Here is a 25,356-nt window from a genome sequence, read left to right on the forward strand (position 1 = left end):
TACAATTCCCTCAGAGTAACTAACTCTCCCAAGGCGGGTTTGGCGTAAGTTGTAGTGGTTGTTGGTGTGGTGGTGGCGGCGACAGCAGTGTTGGTTGGCATGCAGAGGGGTGATATCACCGACACCTCTCCACTTCACAGTGGATCGGTCTCTCTAGGGCCTGATCAAAGCCATGTGACCTCAGCCATGCGGGGCGTTGATTGCTTCCATGCACTCCATGACACCACTCGGCTCGGCCCACAACACCCTAATTAAAATGGAGAGTGAGAAGAGAGGGACTTCCACACACAAACTAAATAGACACTTCACGCATACACACAGGCACGCGCAGATACTGGCACACACGCGTGCACACTTACAGGAACACACAGTAAACACTCCATTGACCCTGCGTTAACTAGAACCACCTCCTCCTTTTGTTCTGAAAAGGGCAGCTCTTGAAAAGCAGAAGCAATAGCCGAGGACCCTTGTAATGCCCATTTTAACCTGCTGTCACTGTAAATCCCATAAGCACAAAGTCAATGGCTACAAACCAAGATGGATACATACCAGTAGGCGTAGCTAATGAAATGAGAACATAGAGAAACCAAGTCAGAATGACAAGAGATTCTGACCCTACACCTGGCGGAACAGAAGTTTATCCAATTTCTATTCCAAATTCCAATACTAATTAGAGTAAGAAATACCCCCTCGGCACCTAGCCGGCGGTGATTCAGGGAGCTGGGTGCTTTGTTGGTGCCTTAGCAGGAGGGATCAATATCATATCAGGACTGGTGGAACACCTGACAGTTCAATTTCACAACCAGCCTCCCAATCAATACCCGTGGAATAGTTTTGGACTTTCCCAAAGGTTGCCTGGCAGAGTTAATCTATGTCATTAGCCAGGTCACCATGCGCATGGTTATTTCACTGTGTAACAATAAACGTTCATAGAACATGGCACGCTCTGTTCTCTCCTGCTTGACTGCCCACCGCTAATTGAGGTAAATATATTCACATCATCTTTTTGTAAGTCATGTTCAGAGCATATAGAAAAGGATAGGCTGGCAGGCCTATCTACAGGGTTCAAAGCAGAGGAAATGTAACCCAGTTTTATCGAGCATAAAATGTGTTAAAATAAACTGTTTAAGGTCTGTCAGTACCTTTAGGACAAAGTGTTTGCCCTTGAAACATTGTACCATTTACAGTAACTATGCTTGGAATAAATGAACAGAAGGAGTTACATAACTAAAAGTGTTGGCAAAAAGGTGTTTAATATGGATACATATGATTTATAGGTAGAAAATATGTATATCTTATTGAAAAACAATATCTGGAACTTTTCGATTTGAAACCAAAAATGTATGTAAGTCTTAAATTGACAAAAGTAATTATCTCAATAACAGAAACCAAATTGATTGTTAATTTGACACTGCTCAGGGTGGTAGTTAGGTCATTGTAAGAAAAATAACAGGATAATTAAAACAGACCTAATTTGAGCAGCTTAACCAACTCTCTAATATGAGGAATTAGCAGGCCACATAAATCCACATGAGTTCTACTTCAATGCCCTGGATTTCAGCGGAAACCAGGAAAGGGGAGAAGAAAAATAGTTTTCCCCAGTTACTGAAGCTCAGCTGGAATCGCCTGTCAAAATATACCACGGAAACCCAGTGGAAAAATGACACAAGCGGCTCCGCTTTGAGTGGCATTGTGGTTTTGGCCATGGCCCACTCCAAACTGGAACCAGTTATTCCGCTGCATGTGTCAGGGGGCCTCGACGGGCAGGGGCGGGACAGGAAGCAACCCTGAAGCAAGGGAGTATGGGTAAAAGTGTCTCCACAAGCAAGGTTTTCCTTATATTCTTTGCGATGACCGGACACAGCAGAAATGTAACATGCTGTAGGTCACAGGTTGTTACTATAGCAAAGGCTAATGTTTAGACAAGGGAGCTTTTGTAAAATGTACAATGTGGTTTAAAGGATGGACACCAGACTCCTTCCTGCTCTGTGTGAGGTCTCCCCAGTTGTCTTTAATATGACAGAAATTGTTAAGAAAAATGTCTGTCAACAAAAGTTTCCCCTCTCAGTTCACCACTTGTTACTATAATAATTTGCTAAAATATTTTATTTGCAAAAGACAAGGAGGGATTCTAATATAAAGTCATTTTAGATTTGAACATTTAAATGCAACGCAATGCCATAACTTCACCATTCCAACAATGGCTGGACAGTGCATAATTCACTGGAGTTTGGGTTGGTAGACTCAAATGTAGTGAAGCTTCCCGTCACACTGTGCTTCTGGCTCTAGCACAGCCTCTCACTCTCCCTCTCACATCCCAGCTTACACATTTACAGTCGGGCCAGTGGCAGAGGTCCAGACCCTTAAGCCCAGCTCCCAACACACACTCTGAACCCACCCGGGTGTTCACTTGATGGCTTCTTTGGATCAAGAGAGGAGAATGAGGGAATTGCGTCCAAGAGTTTAGTGGCTGGGACTGGAACCGGAAGAGAGTTAAGACTGCCATTATATGGGGATATTGAACTGAGGAGTGTTCTTGTTCAGACATTTTGGGAAATCAATAGTGTAAGTTCTACGGTGCCCAAAATACAAAACATTTAAGTATAATATATGAGGTGCTTACAGAAATGTATAGCTCGTCATTGTTTTACATGTTATTCACGTTGGTCCCTTTGATAGAGACAACCAGTTTCTCCTACCAAAGATTCAAACCTCAAAACCGACATTTAAAATCACATATCCTCAGATAAATCCTCTCGGCCGGATGACAACATATTAATTTCCCCATAATGTTGAATTTTGAATGTCCTCTCTTGTCACAATAGAGGTGAATAGACGTTTAGTCGGTGTGACTGACAGTATCAATTACAGTAACACATGTATGACTGGATGAGTTGATGGTAATATATGGACAAATATTGGACACATCATGACCTTAGCTCTCCTAGGCAAGATTTATTTGACAGTCAATCAATATTAAAACAGTTGATTAAATGGTTTATAGAGCACACACTATATTGCATACAGTAGTTCTGAATCCATATGTAAGGTCTATAGGTAAATGTGAATTCAGAACATATTCATCATGTGATCTTACTGATGTAACCGTCAATAAAATTATTGTGACGATTTAACAAGTCCTCTCAGGGATGAAAAGCTGTAAATTACTCCCAATTGGAAAGCCCACCAAGATTGTATAAGTACACCAACACACACCCACCCAGTAATACACACAAGCATGCACACACACACACGCACACCACCACAGAGTTTTAGGGGGCCGTTACTGCAGTGACTGTCAGTATGGGATATGAGTCAGGGGGAAGTGATACACCTCATATAAACTCCAATAACCTACAGCTGAGAACAGTAAAACCTAGAGGTGAATGTGTGGCTTGGTGGATGGGAACATCTTTCCAGAGATTTAGCTAATGGGGGATCTGAGGGGCTGGATAAGATTGAATGCAGTATAGACCAGACATCCCTTAGCTGCCATAATTCCCTGCATAGTTCTGGACACTGATCTGGCCCTGGGAGGCTGGATCCGGTGGGTGACTTAGAGCAGCAATATCAGCTTCGTCTTTGAAATTCCTAAACAGTGTATCAGCTTTGGCAGTGAAATTCCAAGATGGTGTTTGTTGGCCCCCGGCATAAGAAAGGATAGTTTTCATTGTGAAGAACCTCCAGATCCTGTAGAAATGTAGCCAATTAATATGTGATTGACCACTGTCAGGAATGTCAAGCAACCATTGCTCATCAAACATAGATGATTCTGGATTGAGACAGGTGCATTTCTGAGACCAAAGAGAAGGACAAGAAACTTGTATAAACTATTAGACACAAAATAGCCAACAGACCTGAATCTGAAGGTTTTGGTATGATTTATCTTTTCATAAAGTGTACATAAGGATTTCACATCCCTTACATTTCATTACTAACAAATGTAACTGCATCACTTTTTTTCTTAATTTAATCCACACCATTGCTTATCATGGGAACTCTTTGATCGGATTGGACCAAACACACATGTACATTGAACAAATGTTTAGGGAAGTTATTGGAATTCCATATCAAATGCCAAAGAAAAGTTAACAATGTACAATCCTCTTGAACAGGCCAGTGTATGGCAGGTAGCCTAGCTTTAAAGAGCGTTGGTCCAGTAACCGAAAGGTCGAATCCCTGAGCCGGCAAGGTGGAAAAATCTGCCGTTCTGCCCTTGAGCAAGGCAGATAACACCCAACAACAACTGCTCCCCGGGCGCCGATAACATGGATGCTGATTAAGGCAGCACCTCTTTGATTCAGAGGGGTTGGGTTAAGTGCGGAAGACACATATCGGTTGAATGCATTCAGTTGTGTAACTGACTCGGTATCCCCTTTCCCAGTATCCCGTAACATGATGGCTGGTTTAACTTGGTACAGTAGACATTTCATGCTGAGCTCAGCTTCCTCTGTCCTGTCACTTCACTCAACACAACACCCTGCCAGCCATGGGGTCAGTCTCTGACTGCTTTTCTCCTTAATGAACTAGCAGATAATGGCCTATGGGGGCCTGGGACAGCCTTGACACAAATTGCCATGTCCTCTGACTTGGATTAGCTGTAATTACTGTTCTGTTCATCATAGAAGATCAATGGGATAACAGTGTAACACGTAAAGGCCGGCCGGTGTCACACGCTAGGCTAGCATGAAACCCACCCCTATGAGCCTAGCTCAAATGAGAATGAACTTGTTGTTATTATCAGTGGGAATGTTGTAATTATAAGCATTACTATTTTGGCATCTGTGTCAAAATCTTTAAGTTTTAATACAATTATCTTAGGATAACTTACTTTGAAGTTGGGACAGTGATCTTGATTATTTCATCCAATGTGGCATTGAGTGCATATGAGGCCCTCTTCTGTCCTACACCATTACGGCTAGTCTGTTGAATGTCTTCGATGACTTGAACACGATCACACATACATACTGTACTGAACTGTATACACACACTCATGCACAAACACACACCGACACACAGACAGACACAGACACAGACACACAGACATCGCACACTGACATGTCCTTATAACCTCTGCATCGCTGCACATCCGATACATACTGTACAGTAGTACCCATGGCCCTATCTTGATACAGCCCTCACCTGCTGTGTGTTGAACCTGTATGACTTCCCCCATCACCCTATCCCAGGCATGTCAGCGCCAGAGTTGGAGCCTCTGGGCTGATGCCATCCGCTCTGTCAGGGAGTAGTGTTCTCCCCTGGCCTCTACAAAGTGGGGCGGAATGCTGATTAATGACTATGGCTCTGCTCTCTTGGGTTTTTAATTAAAGTATCTTCACATGCTCACACCTACACATACACACACAAACACAGAGTAATAATGGATTACAGATAAGGCCTAGAGAATAGGGGAGAAACCGAAGAGAATGTAAATTAAGACCAACACAAATGAACCACTCCTTGATGATATGACCCTTTGGCTCTTTACCAGCTCTAATCATCCTCTCTAACTGGATGTGCGAGAATTAAGTTGTCCTCTTGATTAGAGAGACATACATCTAGATGGAGGTAGTGGACATTTCTGTTTGCTTAGGCATCATGTAGGATGTGATGAGTAGAAGGTGCATGTGTATGCTTAGAGGAAAGTGCTGTTAATTTAGTCGGAGATGTCCAGGCAAAGAGCATTTTTAGGATCATTGGAATTTTACAAATGAGTATAAGAAACACATAGTCACAATAACAAACAGATCACTACACAGATACTCTTTAAATAGAAGCGCTGTACTATTCACCATCAGATGGAACAAACAGCTTGTTGATTTAGGCCACGGGAAAGAAGAAAAAAAGTCAAGTGATTTGCTCATTCACTGGAGGGAAGGAGAGCGAGAGGGTGCAATTGTCATGAATGTAGAAGTCAGTGGCGGTGCGGCGTTGACGGTGGGCTAACCTGATGAATGCAGATGGTGTCCGGCTGCTAGCGCCATACGGCGCTCCAGATTAAACCTGCCGCCACTTACAGAACCAGAGAGAAGAGCACGCCACATGGAAGGAAAGCCAAGGGGGACCGTTTGATCTCATTCCATATTCCATTTGTTTTTGGTCAATTCTGTGCCACAGACACAGGTCTATATGAATAGTGCATAGACTAGCCTGGTACATAATCAATGAGGGAGTGAGAAAAGGGAAAGTGAGTGACTGTTGTCACTTCAAAAGCCTGTTTTTCTTCCTTCCAGTGATTTGGATAAAGGGTTTTAATGGGTCTGTTGGCGGAGGGTTCATTGTGTTGAGGATAATGGGCACAAAGCTGGTCTCCCACGAGGCACGTTATTATTCTAAACAGTGTAATGAGGTTTGTGTAGCGCCAGCGCCTTGGGACAGACAGGCAGCCTGATGATGATTCTGAGGGAAGAAGATGCAATGAACTGTATCCTCTGGATGAGGGTGACTGGTTGGTTCATGTCACATTGATATGGTCCGCATTGACGTCATTGTTGTTGTCGTCTTACACACACACACACACACACACACACACACACACAATATCATCATCATCTGCATTTTACATCTTAAAGTCTTTGATGAAACATATCTTGGTTGTCTTACCTATTTCAGAGTTGTATACAAAGTTATCCAGACTTAAGGGGAGTTTAATCAAAACATGTACAGTCGTGGTCAAAAGTTTTGAGAATGATACAAATATTAATTTTCACAAAGTCTGCTGCCTCCGTTTTTATGAAGGCAATTTTCATATACTCCAGAATGTTATGAAGAGTGATCAGATGAATTGCAATTAATTGCGAAGTCCCTTTTTGCCATGAAAATGAACTTAATCCCAAAAAGACTTTTCCACTGCATTTCAGTCCTGCCACAAAAGGACCAGCTGACATCATGTCAGTGATTCTCTCGTTAACACAGGTGAGAGTGTTGACGAGGACAAGGTTGGAGATCACTCTGTCATGCTGATTGAGTTAGAATAACTCTTCCTCTGTTAACCATGGTTACCTGCAAGGAAACACGTGCCGTCATCATTGCTTTGCACAAAAAGGGCTTCACTGTCACACCCTGACCTTGAGAGCCCTGTTATTTCTCTAGTTAGTTTGGTCAGGGTGTGAATGCTAGTTGTTCTATGTTATATATTTCTATGTTGGCCGGGTGTGGTTCCCAATCAGAGGCAGCTGTCGATCGTTGTCTCTGATTGGGGATCATACTTAGGCATCCATTTTGCCTACCTATGTTGTGGGATCTTGTTTCTGTTTAGGCTTGTTGCTGTTAGCCTTCAGAACTTCACGTTCAGTTGCTTTTGTTATTTTGTCAAGTGTTTAGTTAATAAATTAAACATGTACGCATACCACACTGCACCTTGGTCCGATCCTTTATACAACGAACGTGACATTCACAGGCAAGGATATTGCTGCTAGTAAGATTGCACATAAATCAACCATTTATCGGATCATCAAGAACTTCAAGGAGAGAGGTTCAATTGTTGTGAAGAAGGCTTCAGGGCGCCCAAGAAAGTCCAGCAAGCGCCAGGACCGTCTCCTAAAGTTGATTCAGCTGTGGGATCGGGGCACCACCAGTGCAGAGCTTGCTCAGGAATGGCAGCAGGCAGGTGTGAGTGCATCTGCACGCACAGTGAGGCGAAGACTTTTGGAGGATGGCCTGGTGTCAAGAAGGGCAGTGAGGAAACCACTTCTCTCCAGGAAAAACATCAGGGACAGACTGATATTCTGCAAAAGGTACAGGGATTGGACTGCTGAGGACTGGGGTAAAGTCATTTTCTCTGATGAATCCCCTTTCCAATTGTTTGGGGAATCTGGAAAAAAGCTTGTCCGGAGAAGACAAGGTGAGCGCCACCATCCGTCCTGTGTCATGCCAACAATAAAGCATCCTGAGACCATTCATGTGTGGGGTTGCTTCTCAGCCAAGGGAGTGGGCTCACTCACAATTTTGCCTAAGAACACAGCCATGAATAAAGAATGGTACCAACACATCCTCCGAGAGCAACTTCTCCCAACCATCCAAGAACAGTTAGGTGACGAACAATGCCTTTTCCAGCATGATGGAGCACCTTGCCATAAGGCAAAAGTGAGAACTAAGTGGCTCGGGGAACAAAACATTGACATTTTGGGTCCATGGTCAGGAAACTTCCCAGACCTTAATCCCATTTGGAACTTGTGGTCAATCCTCAAGAGGCGATTGGACAAACAAAAACCCACAAATTCTGACAAACTCCAAGCATTGATTGGGCAAGAATGGGCTGCCATCAGTCAGGATGTGGCCCAGAAGTTAATTGACAGCATGCCAGGGCGGATTGCAGAGGTCTTGAAAAAGAAGGGTCAACACTGCAAATATTGGAATTACTCTTTGCATAAACTTAATGTAATTGTCAATAAAAGCCTTTGACACTTATGGAATGCTTGTAATTATACTTCAGTATACCATAGTAACATCTGACAAAAATATCTAAAAACACTGAAGCAGCAAACTTTGTGAAGACCAATACTTGTGTCATTCTCAAAACTTTTGACCACGACTGTACAGTACCTTGATTACAAAACGTTTTCAACATCAACAACAGTCCTATAACTTTTATAATGTCCTTTTGAAAAGTGCTGAGGACTGTTAATAAAGACAGAACACATTTGAAACCGTTAATTTGACTGATTGTCACGTCTCCTCCCGTTGCTCCCCTCCGGCGCTCTGATTCGCCCACCTACTGAGCCACCGGTCTGAGCGCACCACCTCGGCAACACCGGCATGGAAACCCAACGCACCCTAATCACCTCCAGCGCACCTGCACCTCATCTCATCACCACCCCTATTTAGCCCTGGACTGTTCTGTATGATGTTGTGTGTGATTATTATTATTAATAATAATAATAATAATAAGCCATTTAGCAGACGCTTTTATCCAAAGCGACTTACAATCATGCGTGCATACATTTATTTTTATTTTATTTTTTGTGTATGGGTGGTCCCGGGGATCGAACCCACTACCTTGGCGTTACAAGCGCCGTGCTCTACCAGCTGAGCTACAGAGGACCACATTAAGCTTTGTGTCAAATCAAATCAAATCAAATGTTATTGGTCACATGCGCAGACATTACAGTGAAATGCTTACTTACAGCCCTTAACCAACAGTGCATTTATTTTTAACAAAAAAAGTAAAAATAAAACAACAACAAAAAAAAAATTGAGAAAAAAAGAGCAGAAGTAAAATAAAATAACAGTAGGGAGGCTATATATACAGGGGGGTACCGGTGCAGAGTCAATGTGTGGGGGCACCGGCTAGTTGAGATAGTTGAAGAAATATGTACATGTGGGTAGGGTTAAAGTGACTATGCATAAATAATTAACAGAGTAGCAGCAGCGTAAAAAGGATGGGGTGGGGGGGCAGTGCAAATAGTCCGGGTAGCCATGATTAGCTGTTCAGGAGTCTTATGGCTTGGGGGTAGAAGCGGTTGAGAAGTCTTTTGGACCTAGACTTGGCACTCCGGTACCGCTTGCCGTGCGGTAGCAGGGAGAACAGTCTATGACTAGGGTGGCTGGAGTCTTTGACAATTTTGAGGGCCTTCCTCTGACACCGCCTGGTATAGAGGTCCTGGATGGCAGGAAGCTTGGCCCCAGTGATGTACTGGGCCGTACGCACTACCCTCTGTAGTGCCTTGCGGTCGGAGGCCAAGCAGTTGCCATACCAGGCGGTGATGCAACCAGTCAGGATGCTCTCGATGGTGCAGCTGTAGAATTGTTTGAGGATCTGAGGACCCATGCCAAATCTTTTTCAGTCTCCTGAGGGGGAATAGGCTTTGTCGTGCCCTCTTCACGACTGTCTTGGTGTGTTTGGACCATGATAGTTCGTTGGTGATGTGGACACCAAGGAACTTGAAGCTCTCAACCTGTTCCACTACAGCCCCGTCGATGAGAATGGGGGCGTGCTCAGTCCTCTTTTTTTTCCTGTAGTCCACAATCATCTCCTTTGTCTTGGTCACGTTGAGGGAGAGGTTGTTGTCCTGGCACCACACGGCCAGGTCTCTGACCTCCTCCCTATAGGCTGTCTCATCGTTGTCGGTGATCAGGCCTACCACTGTTGTGTCGTCTGCAAACTTAATGATGGTGTTGGAGTCGTGCCTGGCCATGCAGTCATGGGTGAACAGAGTGTACAGGAGGGGACAGAGCACGCACCCCTGAGGGGCCCCCGTGTTGAGGATCAGTGTGGCAGATGTGTTGTTACCTACCCTTACCACCTGGAGGCGGCCCGTCAGGAAGTCCAGGATCCAGTTGCAGAGGGAGGTGTTTAGTCCCAGGATCCTTAGCTTAGTGATGAGCTTAGAGGGCACTATGGTGTTGAATGCTGAGCTGTAGTCAATGAATAGCATTCTCACGTAGGTGTTCCTCTTGTCCAGGTGGGAAAGGGCAGTGTGGAGTGCAATAGAGATTGCATCATCTGTGGATCTGTTGGGGCGGTATGCAAATTGGAGTGGGTCTAGGGTTTCTGGGATAATGCTGTTGATGTGAGCCATGACCAGCCTTTCAAAGCACTTCATGGCTACAGACGTCAGTGCTACGGGTCGGTAGTCATTTAGGCAGGTTATCTTAGAGTCCTTGGGCACGGGGACTATGGTGGTCTGCTTGAAACATGTTGGTATTACAGACTCAGTCAGGGACATGTTGAAAATGTCAGTGAAGACACTTGCCAGTTGGTCAGCACATGCTCGGAGTACACGTCCTGGTAATCCGTCTGGCCCTGCGGCCTTGTGAATGTTGACCTGCTTAAAAGTCTTACTCACATCGGCTACGGAGAGCGTGATCACATAGTCATCCGGAACAGCTGGTGCTCTCATGCATGCTTCAGTGTTGCTTGCCTCGAAGCGAGCATAGAAGTGGTTTAGCTCGTCTGGTAGGCTTGTGTCACTGGGCAGCTCGCGGCTGTGCTTCCCTTTGTAGTCTGTAATATTTTTTAAGCCCTGCCACATCTGACGAGCGTCAGAGCCAGTGTAGTACGATTCAATCTTAGCCCTGTATTGACTCTTTGCCTGTTTGATGGTTCGTCGGAGGGCATAGCGGGATTTCTTATAAGCGTCCGGGTTAGAGTTCCGTTCCTTGAAAGCGGCAGCTCTACCCTTTAGCTCAGTGCGGATGTTTCCTGTAATCCATGGCTTCTGGTTGGGGTATGTACGTACGGTCACTGTGGGGACGACATCATCGATGCACTTATTGATGAAGCCAGTGACTGATGTGGTGCACTCATCAATGCTGTCTGAAGAATCCCGGAACATGTTCCAGTCTGTGCTAGCAAAACAGTCCTGTAGCTTAGCATCTGCGTCATCTGACCACTTTTTTATTAACCGAGTCACTGGTGCTTCCTGCTTTAGTTTTTGCTTATAAGCAGGAATCAGGAGGATAGAGTTATGGTCAGATTTGCCAAATGGAGGGCGAGGGAGAGCTTTGGATGCGTCTCTGTGTGTGGAGTAAAGGTGGTCTAGAGTTTTTTTTTCCTCTGGTTGCACATTTAACATGCTGGTAGAAATTAGGTAGAACGGATTTAAGTTTCCCTGCATTAAAGTCCCCGGCCACTAGGAGCGCTGCATCTGGATGAGCGTTTTCCTGTTGATTTATGGCCTTGTACAACTCATTCAGTGCAATCTTAATGCCAGCATTGGTTTGTGGTGGTAAATAGACAGCTATGAAAAATATAGATGAAAACTCTCTTGGTAAATAGTGTGGTCTACAGCTTATCATAAGATACTCTACCTCAGGCGAGCAAAACCTTGAGACTTCCTTAGTATTTGATATTGTGCACCAGCTGTTGTTTACAAATATACAAAGACCGCCACCCCTTGTCTTACCCGAGTCAGCCGTTCTATCCTGCCGACGTAGCGTATAGCCCGCTAGCTGTATGTTATCATTGTCATCGTTCAGCCACGACTCGGTGAAACACAGGATATTACAGTTTTTAATGTCCCGTTGGTAGGATAACCGTAATCTTAGGTCATCCAATTTGTTATCCAGTGATTGAAGATTGGCTAATAGGATTGATGGAAGAGGCAGTTTACTCGCTCGCCGTCGGATCCTTACAAGGCACCCCGATCTACGTCCACGATATCTCCGTCTCTTCCTCACGCGAACGACGGGGATTTGGGCCTTGTCGGGTGTCTGTATGATATCCTTCGCGGCCGCCTCGTTGAAGAAAAAAATCTTCGTCCAATACGAGGTGAGTAATCGCTGTCCTGATATCCAGAAGCTCTTTTTGGTTATAAGAGACGATGGCAGAAATATTATGTACAAAATAAATTACAAATAACGCGGAAAAACACACATAATAGTACAAATGGTTAGAGGGCTGTAAAACGGCAGCCATCTTCTCCGGCGCTGTTACATGGCACTCTATCTTTGTTATTTCTCTTTATCATTGTTAAGTAAACCTTGACCTTAATCAAGGTAATTCCTGCGTCTGTGTCATGCCTCTTCGTATACTCAGTACTTGTCACAGAATCACACACCAAACGAAAATGGATGCAGCAGGAGTTTCCCAGTGCCTTGACCAGCACCAGCAGCAGCTTGCCCAGTTGAACGCCGCCATGCAGGAAGTGCTACAAACTCTGCAAAATATGCCCAGCGTTCCAGTTCCACCTCAGGGAGCGGCGAGTGCCCCCAATCCACCTGTTCCCGTGCTATCACCCACTTCTGCGGGAATCCTCGGCCTACTGGAGCGCTATGACGGTAAAACTACTAAATGTAGCAGCTTCTTGCTACAGGTTTCACTTTATCTGGCACGTTAGCCTGGGGCATATCCATCTGACCAAGCCAGGATAGCGCTGGTGATTTCGCTCCTTAAAGGAAAGGCGCTGGATTGAGCCACGGTAGTCTGGGAAAGAGAGGAGACAGTGGTGCTTCCCTATCCCACCTTCCTCGTTCAGTTCAGGGTGGTGTTTGATCATCCCACGGAGGGAAAGGATGGGGGTGAGCGTCTCCTCCATCTACAACAGAGAGGGGCCCGCGTCCGAGTACGCTCTGAGCTTTTGGCGGTGGTGGCGTCTTCCGGCTGGAATGAGCATGCTCTGCACATGACCTTCAGGAGAGGCTTACGGGAGGACATCAAGGCGGAACTCGCATGTTGGGATGACAAGATGGACCTTGATACCCTCATCACCACGTCCATCCGTCTTGACGACATGTTGAGAGAGAGACAGCGTTCCCAACACCTCCCGGAGCCTCGACGCTCACCCTATCTGAGCTATGGAAGCCGCCCTGCTTCCGAGTCCTCACCCATGGAGGTATGCAGCACCCCCTACACCATCACGGACGACAGATCTCCTGGTGGCTCCTTATCTAGGCGTTATGACTCCCGTCGCCGCTCCGTGAGTATTACGTCAGCTCCTATCACAAAACCATTGTTTTTAGTTCCCATAACGGTGACTGGTTATTCCTTTTCTTCCATTTCTACTGCAATGATAGATTCCGGATCAGCGGGGAACCTTATAGATAGGGAGCTGGTCTCTGAATGTGGGTTGCCAACCATGCCACTGCTAACTACGCTACACGTCACCTCACTGGACAATAAACCCCTTGGATCAGGCACCATTACGCACTTCACTCTCCCCATCACCCTCACCATTCCCACACCACGAGGAGCTGTCATTCCACATCGTCACGTCACCCCTTCACCGGATCGTCTTGGGATTGCCCTGGCTCAGACTACACAACCCCACCATCAATTGGAGCACCAAGAGGATCACAGCCTGGTCCACCTCATGCCGGAAGACCTGCCTGCCGGTGGTTTGTTGTTCCACGTCAGTGGAGAGTCCGGAGTCTGCTCTCCAGCCCAACATTCCACGTGAGTACGCAGATCTCTCCGATGTCTTCTCTTCGTTAAAGGCTAAGTGTCTCCCTCCTCACAGGCCCTGGGACTGCGCCATTGACCTGCTGGAGGGACAACACCCCCCGAAGAATCACATTTACCCCCTTTCCATGGCGGAGACTGAGGCCATGGAGAAGTATGTGGTGGAGACCCTGAAACAGGGGTTCATCAGACGCTCTACCTCTCCTGCCTCCGCCAGCTTCTTCTTCGTGGCCAAAAAAGACAGAGGACTGAGACCATGCATTGACTACAGGGGGCTGAATGCTGTCACCACCAAGTACCGGTACCCCCTCCCTCTGGTTCCGTCGGCCATCGAGCAGCTACGAGGGGCCCGGTACTTTACCAAGTTGGACCTGAGCAGTGCCTACAACCTGATCCGAATCCGCAAAGGAGACGAGTGGAAGACGGCATTCAGCACTACCTCAGGCCACTATGAATACTGCGTCATGACCTACGGCCTCACCAACGCACCTTCTGTGTTCCAGTCCTTCGTCAATCCGGGACATGCTGAGTAGACAGGTGGTGGTGTACATCGACGATATCCTGATCTACTCGGCTACGTTCGAGGAGCACGTCAGGGACGTCTGAGCTGTCCTGTTGGTGAAGGGGGAGAAATGCAAATTCCACCAACAGGCCATCTCCTTCCTGGGATACCGGATCAGTCCTCAGGGGGTGTTCATGGAAGGAGTGAAGATGGACACCGTCAGGTCATGGCCAGTACCCACCACCATCAAGGGCCAACATAGCTTCCTGGGCTTCGCTAATTTCTACCGGCGTTTCATCAGGTCCTTCAGCTCCATAGCCGCCCAGCTCACCTCTCTCCTGGACTGGAACCCTGAGGCTGATGCTGCCTTCAAGAGGCTGAAGGAGAGGTTCACCACAGCGGCCATCCTAAAACACCCAGATCCTTCTCGTCCTTTCATCCTGGAGGTGAACGCATCGGAGGAGGGCGTGGGTGCGGTCTTCTACCAGCAGCACGCTAAGCCAGAGAAAATGTATCCCTGTGCCTTTTTCTCTAAAAAGCTTACCCCCGCAGAGAGGAACTATGGAGTTGGAGACAGGGAGCTGTTGGCGGTGGTCCTCGCTCTGGAGGAATGGAGACACTGGCTGGAGGGCTCAGTCCATCCATTCCGGATTGTTATTGACCACCGGAATTTGGAGCACATACGGGCAGCGAAACGGATGAACTCTCGTCAAGCAAGGTGGGCCCAATTTCTTACTCGTTTTCAGTTCATTTTGTCCTACCGCCCAGGATCCCAGAATGTGAAGGCCGACGCACTCTCCAGGATGTACCATACTGGAGAAAGGAAGGATCTGGGGGGTCCTATCCTGCCCTCATCTCTCATCGTTGCACCTGTTGTTTGGGATGTGGACGAAGACATCCACCTGGTGGCTCAGAAGGACCCAGCGCCTGCCAACGCCCCTCCGGGGCGCGTGTATGTACCCACCAGTGTCCGTGACTGCCTGCTGATCTGGGCGCACACTACCCTTACGGCAGGGCACTCTGGTATTACGCGTACCCTGCATTCTCTAACCCAAAAATACTGGTGGCCCACCTTGGCTTCTGATGTCTCCCGCTATGTCAACTCCAGTGCTGTATGTGCCCATACGAAGACACCTCGGAATGCCTCAGCAGGCAAACTAGTTCCTCTCCCAGTGCCTCAGCGACCTTGGTCACACCTGTCCATGCCGTTTTTTGCCACTAACTGGTCTTCCTTCTGCTCTCCAGGTCACTGAGGTCCTGTTCCAACAGGTCTTCCGGTATTACGGACATCCGGAGGACATCGTCTCAGACCGTGGCGCCTAATTCACCTCCCGAGTGTGGAAGGCTTTCCGGGAGAAGATCGGGGCCACGGCCAGCCTCACTTCCGGGTAAAGGCCTCAGTCGAATGGGCAGGTGGAGTGCATGAACCAGGAGCTGCGGAGGTTTCTTCATTGCCACTGTCAGGACTGGAAGGGTGAGTGGGCGAGGTTTCTTCCCTGGGAAGTATATGCCCAGAACTCCCTCGTTCACTCCTCCACGGGGCACACTCCCTTCCAGTGCGTCCTGGGGTACCAGCCGGCCCTGGCCCCTTGGACACCCAGCCAGACTGATGTGCCCGCTCTCGACAAGTGGTTCCACAGGGCTGGACAGATCTGGGATGCCGCCCATGTCCATCTCCAGAGGGCCATTCGTCGGCAGAAGGACAAAGCCGACCGCCACCGCAGTGATGCCCCTGTATTCCAGCCTGGGGATCGTGTCTGGCTGTCCACAAAAAACCTCCCTCTCCGCCTGCTCTGTAAGAAACTGAGCCCCCGGTTTGTGGGGCCGTTTAAGGTCCTCCGGCGGATAAATAAGGTATCATACTGGCTGTTCCTTCCCCCTCACTACCATGTATCACCCACTTTCCATCCTCAGGCCGGTGGTTCCTGGTCCTCTGGCGGATGTCGTCCCCCGAGGTACGCCTCCTCTGCCCCTGGACATTGACGGGAGTCCAGCGTATGCTGTGAGGGACCTGCTAGACTCCAGGTTCAGTTGGGGATGGCTCCATTACCTGGTGGACTGGGAGGGGTATGGTCCTGAGGAGAGGAGCTTGGTTCCGGCTGTGGACGTTCTGGACCCCAACCTAATTCGGGACTTCCAACGTCGCCGCCCTGACCGGCCCGCTCCTCGTCCTCGGGGTCGTCCTCCTGGCCGGCGATGTCCAGCGGCTGGAGCCGCGCATCTGGGGGGGAATTGTTAAGCTTTGTGTCATTTACTCTATCTTAGTTATTTCTCTTTATCATTGTTAAGTAAACCTTGATCTTGTTATTTCCTGCGTCCTTCCTCTTCGTATACTCAGTACTTGTCACACTGATACACACAAACTAAATTCAACTGAAAGTAGCTTTTTGCAAACCTAATTAGCAAACGTAACACAATACAAAAATAAACAAATTAAACATATTCTGCAATGGTTCCTTGTTCTTTGTAGAGCTATTCTTTTTTTCTTCTTCTTCTTCTTTTTATAATTAGGAAGAATAATACCTCCACGTTAATAAACAATGACTTTCAACATGTTTGAATCAGTTCATTCAAATGAAAAGCATCCTTTTCAAGATTCAATTATACTGACAATATTAGAGACACATTTCCCTTATAACAAGAATAGTTTTAATTCACCGAATAACCCTGGGGTGTCTGTTTTTGAAAGAAACATTTGATCATTTCAAAGAAAGCGGGCCAAACAATATTCTTATTCCATATCCATCAGACTCAAAAAAACATATTTGTGCAAAACAATGTATAATCAAACTTACTTTTGCAAGCAACTCACAATATTGTTCTTTCCTCTTCAAAGGCGGAAGAGGAAAGGAATATACCGAACTCTATACTTCTGTGGATGGACTAATGGTAGAGCTAAAAACAAAGTGCACATGAGTTGCCAGTATGTGTCAGGTTGAGCGGGTGGTAAAATAGGAAAGGTGATTGGATTGTGCCGCAGCACAGCATGTACCAATTTCCAGAGTTAATGGGAAATGTCTCCTTCCTGCCTTGTTTTCTTTCCCCAGCCCCGGGAAACGTATGTGTCTTCATGGAGGGTGCAGGGTTTGTGTGGCCATGGCGGCGGGGGACACTACCATGCCAATGGAGGGTAAACACTCCAACACTACCCCCTCCGTACCACACTAGAGGCCCTAAATACCTGTGTAAGTAAACACCCTGTTGTTGGTTCTTGGTGGAGTGGCAGGTGGATGAGGCTGTGGATGAGGAGGATGTTGCAGAATTGGACAAGAAAGTTTTCAGGGCCTCACAGCCCAGGCTTTGGTCCAGACTGGCCATTCGGGTGCAGCGTGACCAAATAAACATGGCCGTCATCTTCTTGAGTCCGAGCCGACGCCAACAGCCCCACATAGGTCCACGTTGAGGCACCCAAGATCAACAGCCCACTGATAGGGATATAAATACTGGACTGAATGATCGACTGAACCAGTCGACCATGAATTACAACGTAATGCTAGAAAGACTTTCATCTTGACTCTCATCAGGAAATGTATTTTCTCTCTCCCTCTCTTCCCCTCCCACTCTCTCCCTCCCTCCCTGTGTGTGGACATATGTGGAATATTGGAAGTTCAGGCTGAGATTTGGAAAGATAATAGCCACCATCAGAGAAACATTCTGCCATGGTTTGCTGAATGCAGCTGTAGGGAGCCTGAAAGCTGGACAGATGTGGTTTGTCTGAATGGAAACATCTTGCCACATTCTGTTGTTTCATGCTATTGGCTGTGCAAGTGGATCATTCATGTCTGGTTGTGTTGAATCGTTCAACTGCAAGTGCTTGCAATAGTTCACTACTACCTGAACAAGGATTAATAGAAATAGACATACAGGGCATTCGGAAAGTATTCAGACACCTTCCCTTTTTCCACATTTTGTTACGTTATAGCCTTATTCTAAAATTGATTAAATAAATAACAATCCTCAATCTACACACAATACCCATAACGACAAAGTGAAAATAGGTTTTTAGAAATGTTTGCAAATGTATTAAAAATAAAAACAGAAAAACCTTATTTACGTAAGTATTCAGACCCTTTGCTATGAGACTCGAAATTGAGCTCAGGTGCATCCTGTTTCAATTGATCATCCTTGAGATGTTTCTACAACTTGGAGTCCACCTGTGGTAAATTCAATAGATTGGACATGATTTGGAAAGGCACACACCTGTCTATATAAGGTCCAACAGTTGACAGTGCATGTCAGAGCAAAAACCAAGCCATGAGATCAAAGGAATTGTCCGTAGAGCTCCGAGACAGGATTGTGTCGAGGCACAGATCTGGTGAAGGTACCAAAACATTTCTGCAGCATTGAAGGTCCCCAAGAACACAGTGGCCTCCATCATTCTTAAATGGAAGAAGTTTGGAACCACCAATACTTGTCCTAGATCTGGCCGCATGGCCAAACTGAGCGATCGGGGGAGAAGGGCCTTGGTCAGGGAGGTGACCAAGAACCCGATGGTCACTCTGACAGAGCTCCAGAGTTCCTCTGTGGAGATGGGAGAACTGTCCAGAAGGACAATCATCTCTGCAGCACTCCACCAATCAGGCCTTTATGGTAGAGTGACCAGACGGAAGCCACTCCTCAGTAAAAGGCACGACAGCCTGCTTGTAGTTAGGCCAAAAGGCACCTAAGGACTCTCAGACCATGAGAAACAAGATTCTCTGGTCTGATGAAACCAAGATTGAACTCTTTGGCCTGAATGCCAAGCGTCACATCTGGAGGAAACCTGGCACCATCCCTACGGTGAAGCATGGTGGTGGCAGCATCATTCTGTGGGGATGTTTTTCAGTGGCAGGGACTGAGAGACTAGTCAGGATCGAGTGAAAGATAAATGGAGCAAAGTACAGAGAGTTCCTTGATGAAAACCTGCTCCAGAGCGCTCAGGACCTCAGACTGGGGCGAAGGTTCACCTTCCAACAGGACAATGACCCTAAGCACACAGCCAAGACAACGCAGGAGTGGCTTCGGGACAAGTCTCTGAATGTCCTTGAGTGGCCCAGCCAGAGCCCGGACTTGAACCCGATCGAACATTTCTGGAGAGACCTGAAAAAAGCTGTGCGGTGACGCTCCCCATCCAACCTGACATAGCTTGAGAGGATCTACAGAGAAGAATGGGAGAAACTCCCCAAATACAGGTCTGCCAAGCTTGTAGCGTCATACCCAAGATGACTCGAGGCTGTAATCGCTGGCAAAGGTGCGTCAACAAAGTACTGAGTAAAGGGTCTGAATACTTATGTAAATGTGAAATTATTATTATCATTTTTTATATACATTTGCAAACATTTCAAAAAACATGTTTTTGCTTTGTAATTATGGGGTATTGTTTGTAGATTGATGATGGGAAAAAAATCCATTTAATTCATTTTAGAATACGGCTGTAACGCAACAAAATGTGGAAAAAGTCAAGGGGTCTGAATACTTTCCGAATGCACTGCAATTTAACCTTGGCTCATGCCTATAAAATCCTCTGGTCTCAGATGTTCCCTTCATGTTTGACTTTTAGAATATAATGTCTTCCAAATCTGCTTGATTCTTCCCCAATGCACCATTCAATATTCTAGCATTTCTAGAATTACCTTCTATGGTATTTTAAGAGGAGGGGGTAAAAAGGCATGCTGAAAGCCTCATATTAGCCGATGAGGCAGCTGACAAATGCATTGTCGTGTGCGCGTGAGGTTCGATTAATCTCCCCAACGATGCAAGGGCTAATGGGCAGGGAATTTAAGAGAGGACACGGCCGCTCTCTGATCTTCCTCCAGGACACAGGCAGCAGAGAGTAATCTCCCATTGCAATCAGATTACTCCTCTCTCCTTCAGACATACTGCACCACACTGCCTGACTCAGACACCCAGTACCAGATTTATAACAGTATCCAGTTTTAATTCTCAGTGGGGGTAATCCATCTTTTCCTTTCGTTTTATTTGGGAACACTTTTCTCATGTTCTTTCCTTTCCCTTTTCTGTTTAGTGCTCAACACTCTAGTTATTATGGTCGCTACCACAATGATCATTACTATGTAATTTAAGATTGACTATTTTGTTGAATTATAGCATTAAGCAATTTCTCACTACTGCGAAGTGTCAAGAGGACTCATACGCTTAATTTATCTAAAATGTTGTGTAAGCAATAAAAAGTTTACCAATCTAAAGGTTTCTACTCCTCTCTATCCCCAGCAGGTATTTGGCTATCTATGTACTCTGATTCCCACAGTCCTTCCATGTGCTACTATACCTCAGCTAATTCAAGTCTTGTCTGTGATCCCAACAGCCGTCTGAGGAAGGGGAGGTGGTGAGGCTGATGCCTCCGGGGAAGACAAATGCTCCCTATCCATATGGCTTACAGAAGGAAATGCAATAACAGTGCTTCAGCAATATAGACCTGAAACCCTCCAAGTCAGCGACTTCTGACTGGGTCTGATGAGGCCTTCAATATCAGTTCACCTCTCCCTCGGTCTCCCTCCGAGAGCCTGCACCTGTGTGGCTCTGCCTGTGTCATAACACCCTGGGCTGATGCAACGACACAGAAACACTATCTGGCCGCTCGATGTTGGACCAACAACACATGGAAGGACAAGAGAGCTGAGGGGGTGAAAAAGGGCAACTAATACGATAAGAAAAGTTTGGTCTCCGACGTATTGGTGGTATCCAAATGAAATACAAAGAGCTTTTGTTTCATTCTAAAACTTCTGATGTTTATGGACTTTTATCTTGGAAATGTCAAGATTTTTAAATGTCAGGTACAGTGTGTTGCTGTAGCAAAGGCATGAAGACAGAACGCCACCAGATCACCGATGCTGTATAACCGTGACATTTGCTGACACGCTGGGAAAGGGTGAAACCTCCTCAAAATCTGTAGCGAAACAGAATTACTTGATCTTCCACCTAGGACTTGAAATATATATGGTGGGGTGAAGTGGATGCAGTATGTTCCTTTAAATTAAGGTCAGTTGAACTTTGACCTTATATCCTGCAGCCAAAACAGTAATAGTTTTTCCACCTCTTCTCTGGGCAAACATACAGTAGCTGACCTCTCCTATTCCTGTCAAGTAGAAGGTGGCTGGCCATACTGTACTTTCTGTACTTCAGAGTTAAACTCTTTCAACTGTGCTCCCCTACATCCAATTACTTTTGACATTTTAATGTCACCTTAACCAAGGGAAATAGCCCTATTCATTTTTTCTGAAGAGAAAAACCCCTCTCCTTTCCTGAAATGTATTTCCCTTAGCGCCACCTGCAATTTGGCCTCACCATTCACACTAATTGGTTATCTATCTTTACATTCTATGGGTCCCAGGCCATTAATGTCACACTCTGGCTCCGGGACTTGTATTTTGAGTCAGGGTGTGTTCGTTTTGTTGGGTTTTGGGTAGGTTATGTTGTGTTATTGGGTGTGTTTGGTTTTGTTGGTTTTGATTAGTCATGTGACTCCCAATCGGAGGTAACGAGTGTCAGCTGTCGGCTCGTTATCTCTGATTGGGAGCCATATTTAAACTGTGTGTTTTCACCTTGTGTTTGTGGGTTTTTGTTCCTTTTGGTCAGTGTACCGTGGACTTCATTGAGTCGTCTTTTGTTTTGGATAATAGTTACGTTTATTGAATAAAGTCATGTTTCTTGGACACGCTGCGCCTTGGTCATACTTGGACGACATAGACGACCGTGACAGAAAAACCCACCAAAAAAGGACCAAGCAGCGTGTCAAGCGGCAACAGGATCCACCTACACAGGATTTATATCCACCCATAAAGGATTCATGGACATGGGAGGAGATTCTGGATGGTAAGGGGCCTTGGGCACAACCGGGAGAATATCGCCGCCCTCGTGAAGAGCTGGAGGCAGCTAAAGCCGAGAGGCGGCGATATGAGGAGGCAGCACGGAGGCAAGGCTGGAAGCCCGAGAGTACTACCCAAGAATTTCTTGGGGAGGAAGCGCCGGGTAAGGAGAGAACGCTGGTGGATGTCCTCCTCGGCTGGGGACATATTACGCAGGAGGAGGCCGTCCGGTACCGGAGGGCGATGAAGGGGGAGAACCTGGCAGGAGAGGAGCAACGGCATCAGCAGGGCCATCGTCGGAAGGACGAGAGGCAACCCCCAAAAAAAATTTTTGGGGGGCACATGGCTTAGGGCGCCTGGGCAGCAGGAGGCTGCCACAGGGAGATGTGGAGAGAAGGCTATCGGATTACGGGAGCCATTGGCGAGTAGAGGGAGGGAAGTTGTTGTGGCACGGCGTGAGAGACTGAGGTGTGTTACCAGTCCGGTCCGGCCCGTTCCTGATCCCCCAGTTAAGGCCAGTGGTGTGTGTTCCCGGTACGGACCGGCCTGTTCCTACTCCACGCACCAGGTCCACGATGTGCGTCACCAGCCCAGCCCGGCCTGTTCCTGCTCCACGCACGAATCCTACGGGGTGCGTCACCAGTCCAGCCCGGCCTGTTCCTGCTCCACGCACGAAGCCTACGGGGTGCGTCGCCAGCCCAGCCCGGCCTGTTGCTGCTCCCCGCACTAGCCCTGAGATGCGTGTCCTCAGCCCGGGACCACCAGTTCCGGCCCCACGCATCAGGCCTACAGTGCGTCTCAGCCGGCCAGAGTCTGCCGTCTGCCCAACGGGCGCCTGAACTGCCCGTCTGCCCAACGGCGCCTGAACTGCCCGTCTGCCCAACGGCGCCTGAACTGCCCGTCTGCCCAACGGCGCCTGAACTGCCCGTCTGCCCAACGGCGCCTGAACTGCCCGTCTGCCCAACGGCGCCTGAACTGCCCGTCTGCCCAACGGCGCTTGAACTGCCCGTCTGCCCAACGGCGCTAAAGCCGCCCGTCTGTACTGAGCCTGCAAAGCCGCCCGTCTGCCATGAGCCTTCAGAGCCGTCCGCCAGACCGGAGCCGCTAGAGCCTTCCGCCAGACAGGAGCCGCTAGAGCCTTCCGCCAGACAGGATCAGCCAGAGCCTTCCGCCAGACAGGATCAGCCAGAGCCTTCCGCCAGACAGGATCAGCCAGAGCCTTCCGCCAGACAGGATCAGCCAGAGCCTTCCGCCAGACAGGATCAGCCAGAGCCTTCCGCCAGCCATGAGCAGCCAGATCCGTCAGCCAGCCACGAGCAGCCAGATCCGTCAGCCAGCCACGAGCAGCCAGATCCGTCAGCCAGCCATGAGCAGCCAGATCCGTCAGCCAGCCATGAGCAGCCAGATCCGTCAGCCAGCCATGAGCAGCCAGATCCGTCAGCCAGCCATGAGCAGCCAGATCCGTCAGCCAGCCATGAGCAGCCAGATCCGCCAGAGCCGTCCAGCCAGGATCCGCCAGAGCCGTCCAGCCAGGATCCGCCAGAGCCGTCCAGCCAGGATCCGCCAGAGCCGTCCAGCCAGGATCCGCCAGAGCCGTCCAGCCAGGATCCGCCAGAGCCGTCCAGCCAGGATCCGCCAGAGCCGTCCAGCCAGGATCCGCCAGAGCCGTCCAGCCAGGATCCGCTAGAGCCGTCTAGCCAGGATCCGCCAGAGCCGTCCAGCCAGGATCCGCCAGAGCCGTCCAGCCAGGATCCGCCAGAGCCGTCCAGCAAGGATCCGCCAGAGCCGTCCAGCCAGGATCCGCCAGAGCCGTCTAGCCAGGATCTGCCAGAGCCGTCCCAGCCAGGATCCGCCAGCCAGCCAGGATCCGCCAGAGCCAGCCAGCCAGGATCCGCCATTCAGTCCGGTGCTGCCCCTTAGCCTGGTGCTGCCTCTTATCCTGGTGCTGCCCCTTAGTCCGGTGCTACCCCTTAGTCCGGTGCTGCCCCTTAATCCAGGTGGGTTAAATTGGAGGGTGGTCATTTGGAGGAGGCTACGAGAGTGGGTAGTGACTATAGTGGGGTGGTGGTCAAGCCCGGAGCCGGAGCCGCCTCCGAGGAGCAACACCCACCCAGCCCTCCCCTATTGTGGGGTTGTGAGGCACGGTCGCAGTCCGCGCCTTTAGGGGGGGGTACTGTCACACTCTGGCTCCGGGACTTGTATTTTGAGTCAGGGTGTGTTCGTTTTGTTGGGTTTTGGGTAGGTTATGTTGTGTTATTGGGTGTGTTTGGTTTTGTTGGTTTTGATTAGTCATGTGACTCCCAATCGGAGGTAACGAGTGTCAGCTGTCGGCTCGTTATCTCTGATTGGGAGCCATATTTAAACTGTGTGTTTTCACCTTGTGTTTGTGGGTTTTTGTTCCTTTTGGTCAGTGTACCGTGGACTTCATTGAGTCGTCTTTTGTTTTGGATAATAGTTACGTTTATTGAATAAAGTCATGTTTCTTGGACACGCTGCGCCTTGGTCATACTTGGACGACATAGACGACCGTGACAATTAATGGGTTACCACATGAAAAAATATGACGGTTACTATAGAATACTACAGTACCTACTATATAAGTCTGTAGCAAACTGTAGTATACTATACTACACACTGTAATATCACTCGATCATGTGTAGTACTTACTATAGAATGTTGTAGTATACTGTAGAATACTATAGTAAGTACTACAGTAATGACCACAAAATCACGACACTTTTTTAAACTATAGTTAATACTACAGTATGTAATTTGCATATGCCATTCCCCTCCCCCATATCCCAATTTGTGTCACCCATAAGTAATAAAACTACATGCCAAATATAGACCATATTGTGTTCCATACAGCTTATAGAGCAGAAGCTCTGAACTATCCATTCAGATCACAGGTTATCTATAGGTTATGGAAATGTTGCTCTTTCAGTATTTCTCCACTAGGTTTCCTCAAGGAGAAAGCCTCCCCTTCTATGTTGAAGATAATAAAACTAAAACACTATAGTAAACAGTACATTAAATTAGTCTGCAAAAACACTACAGTAAATACTACATTATATTACGGTCTGCAAAAACACTATTAATTACTATAGTTTATACCACCGTTTTTTACTACAGTAGTTATGTTATAGTTAACTGTAAATACTACAGTATTCACTGTAGTGTTCTTGTGGACTTCAGTCAGGATGTCTTAT

At 47.5% G+C, this 25,356-nt stretch overlaps 1 long non-coding RNA gene and 1 other non-coding gene across 2 annotated transcripts; both read left to right on the forward strand.

The window, feature by feature from the left end:
- Nucleotides 1–894: 894 nt before the first annotated feature.
- On the forward strand, nt 895–21,748 carry LOC121552745. Its single transcript, XR_005997289.2, has 3 exons — nt 895–983; nt 17,390–17,527; nt 20,647–21,748. It is a non-coding gene; the product is annotated as an uncharacterized LOC121552745 (long non-coding RNA).
- Nucleotides 21,749–25,074: 3,326 nt separating this feature from the next.
- Nucleotides 25,075–25,128, forward strand: LOC121556476. The gene has a single exon (XR_005998176.1). It is a non-coding gene; the product is annotated as a U7 small nuclear RNA (small nuclear RNA).
- Nucleotides 25,129–25,356: the final 228 nt, after the last annotated feature.

The sequence above is a fragment of the Coregonus clupeaformis genome, chromosome 4 (genome assembly GCF_020615455.1).
Source record: "Coregonus clupeaformis isolate EN_2021a chromosome 4, ASM2061545v1, whole genome shotgun sequence".
Taxonomy (NCBI): Eukaryota; Metazoa; Chordata; class Actinopteri; order Salmoniformes; family Salmonidae; genus Coregonus; species Coregonus clupeaformis.